Source organism: Mus pahari, chromosome 20 (assembly GCF_900095145.1).
Source record: "Mus pahari chromosome 20, PAHARI_EIJ_v1.1, whole genome shotgun sequence".
Lineage (NCBI taxonomy): Eukaryota > Metazoa > Chordata > Mammalia > Rodentia > Muridae > Mus > Mus pahari.
This window is the reverse complement of record NC_034609.1, coordinates 2,430,951-2,434,377: the sequence shown is the minus strand read 5'-3', so window position 1 is coordinate 2,434,377 and position 3,427 is coordinate 2,430,951. Positions and strand designations below refer to the sequence as shown.

At 39.8% G+C, this 3,427-nt stretch overlaps 1 non-coding gene across 1 annotated transcript; it reads right to left on the bottom strand.

Annotated features, from left to right (window-relative positions):
- Nucleotides 1-3,089: 3,089 nt before the first annotated feature.
- LOC115062722 lies at nucleotides 3,090-3,193 on the bottom strand. The gene has a single exon (XR_003842653.1). It is a non-coding gene; the product is annotated as a U6 spliceosomal RNA (small nuclear RNA).
- Nucleotides 3,194-3,427: the final 234 nt, after the last annotated feature.

The following is a 3,427-nucleotide window of genomic DNA, read 5'->3' as shown; positions in this document are numbered from 1 at the left end:
GGTATAGTAGCCTGGGCTGGCATTTGTGTTCTCTTAGGGTCTGTAATCCTTTGTCCAGGATCTTCTGGCTTTCATAGTCTCTGGTAAGAAGTCTGGTGTAATTCCAATAGGCCTGCCTTTATATGTTACTTGACTGTTTTCCCTTACTGCTTTTAATATTCTATCTTTATTTAGTGCATTTGTTGTTCTGATTATTATGTGTTAGGAGGAATTTCTCTTCTGGTCCAGTCTATTTGGAGTTCTGTAGGCTTCTTGTATGTTCATGGGCATCTCTTTCTTTAGGTGAGGGAAGTTTTCTTCAATAATTTTGTTGAAGATATTTACTGGCCCTTTAAGTTGAAAATCTTCATTCTCATCTATACATATTATCCTTAGGTTTGTTCTTCTCATTGTGTCCTGGATTTCCTGGATGTTTTGAGTTAGGATCTTTTTGCATTTTGCATTTTCTTTGATTCTTGTGTCCATGTTTTCTCTCCCATCTCTTGTATTCTGTTGCTGATGCTTGCATCTATGGTTTCTGATTTCTTTCCTAGGACTTCTGTCTCTAGAGTTGTCTCCCTTTGGGTTTTCTTTATTGTTTCTACTTCCATTTTTAGATATTGGATGGTTTTGTCCAATTCCATCATCTGTTTGGTTGTGTTTTCCTGTAATTCTTTAAGGGATTTTTGTGTTTCCTCTTTAAGGACTTCTACCAGTTTATCAGTGTTTTCCTGTAATTCTTTGAGGGATTTTTGTTCTTCCTCTTTAAGGACTTCTACCTGTTTAGCAGTGTTCTTCTGTATTTCTTTAAGTGAGTTATTAATGCCCTTCTTAAAATCCTCTACCAGTATCATGAGATATGATTTTAAATCTGAATCTTGCTTTTCAGGTGTGTTGGAGTATCCAGGACTCGCTGTAGTGGGAGTACTGGGTTCCGATGATGCCGAGTGGTCTTGGTTTCTATTAGTAAGATTCTTACATTTGCCTTTCGCCATCTGGTAATCTCTGGTGTTAGATAGTCTAGCTGTCTCTGGCTCGAGCTTGTTCCTCCTGTGATTCTGTTAGCCTCTGTCAGCACTCTTGGGAGTCCAACTCTCTCCTGAGTCTCAGTGGTCAGAGCACTCTCTGCAGGCAAGCTCTCCTCTTGCAGGGAAGGTACACAAAGGTCTGGCACTCAGAAGATGAAGGCCTGAAGTGACCCTGCCCAAGAAGCTCTGTTGCTTCTGTGGCCCAAGTGTTCTCCTGCATGGACTGGTCTCATGGGATGCAAGATGGCACTCTCACCTGAGTCCCAGGATCAGAGCCCTCTCTGAAGACCAACTCTCCTCAGTGATCCTAAGATCCTGGGTGTGGAGAGTCTTCTGGGGACCATTGGGACCATCCACCGAGTTAGTGCCCAAGGTTTCGCAGGGCTGGCACCAACTAGAAGAACCCCATCCGCTGGTCGGGAGGGTTTCCCTTGTCCCTGTTCCTGCTGGCTCAAGACCCTCTCGGTTGTTTTAGAACAGATGTTGTGTTCCACTCACCAGTGATCCCAAGATCCTTGATGTGCTTGGGTGCCTGCATTGTGCAGAGTCCTCTGAGGATTGTGGGATTGTCTACAAAGTTAATGCCCAAGGTGGCCCGTGGGGCCACACTATACTTTCAAGCAAGTGATTGCTTCAGATATGTATTCAATAAGTTACTTTCATACACAGTTTTTTCTCCCAGAACAAGATTCACTCAGTTTAATGGTACTTTTTTTTTTCTTGAACCCGTCTTAATTTGAACAGACCTCCAAACATGCTGGATAATGTATCTGAAACATATTCCTAGTCTTGTTTTCCCTTCAATGCCCACTTCAGAAAGATGAGCTTTGATTCAGAGTCACCTGTTCTTTGAGAATTCAGATCTACACAGGAGACAGGAAACAGAAAGGAGTACATGCATCTCAAAAATCCCACAATAGAAAAAACAAGGTTTTCTGTCTTTCTTTCTTCCTTTCTGTATTTCTTTCCTTTGTTCATTCTTTCTTTCTTTCTCTCATTGATCATTGAAAGATTGCTTTTTCCTAAATCACTATATGGCTTGTTTTTACAGAATCCAAACATTGAAAAATTCAGCTGTTTGTCCCCTACATTTTACCTCAAAACAACAACAAAATTGAATTAATTAAATGAAGAGGGGGGGAGCGTTGAGATGAAGCAGCTGGATAAGTGAATTTAACATCTTTGTTGTTCTTCTCTATTCTATGGGAGCCAAGGGAGCTAGGGAGGTAACCCAGTGGTCAGGAGTTTTGGGTGTTCTTGCAAAGGACCCCCATTCAGTTGGCAGCATCCATATGATGGTTCACTCATCTGTAACTCCAGTTCCAGATCTGGCACCTTCCTCTGGCCTCCTCCTGCACCAGGCATCCTCATGGTGAACAAATACTCATGCCTGCAGGCAAAGCACTCATTCACATAGACTCTAAAACCAACTTACAGTAGGCCATAGGACCTGCATGTCTCAGAAGGATCGTCTAGTCCTTCCACACCATGATAACAATGTCTGTTCACTCAGGTACACTGGGATCTTCATGGCCTGGCCCATCAAAGAAAGAACTGATTTTCAATGCTAACTACACTAAATCTTGTCAGAAAAATGTAAGCTTGAGATTTATGTAACTCTCAGCCAAATATACATTTTCTTTCTCCTTTCTATGTCAAATAAACTTTTATTTGAAAGGAGATGACTTTTTACTACATGCATCATCTAAGAACCTTATACTATACAAGGGCCTGCATATCAAAATTTCTAAGAATAAATGACACAGTTGATCTTCACAATTTAATGAAATACTTATATTTCACCAAATTTAACAATTCTCCAAAATAGCACATATCCAGTCTATAAGGTTTACCAGATAAATTCAAATGCAACACATTTTATAAGAATTCACCAGCTTTTAATGTCTAGAAATTGACTTTATTTTCAGGATTCAGAGATTATGTTCTTCAAAAAGAAATGTTCATATGTTCTTCCATAGCTCCAAGCTTTCTACACTTGGACAGTCTTATGCCCATCCAGACAAACCTGACATGACTGCACTTGCTTCATTATTATTGCCCTCCCCAAACAAAGTTTAAAATAAAACTATAGAATACTTCACAAACTTCCATATTATCCTCACCAGGAACCACACTAATCATCTCTGAATTGTTCTAGTTTTAGTATATGCGTGGCCAAAGCACACACAATAATGTTTCTTAGCCTGGTGTGTGTGTGTGTGTGTGTGTGTGTGTGTGTGTGTGTGTGTGTGTGTGTTTGTGTGTGGCGTATATATTACACTTTACTTCATAGTATACCTTGTATATATAATATACTTTATGCATATATAATATGCTACATATAAAATATATGTATATAGCATACTTTACAAGTGAGAAAAGTAGTCCAATTCAGTAATGATCACAAACAGAATAGTCTT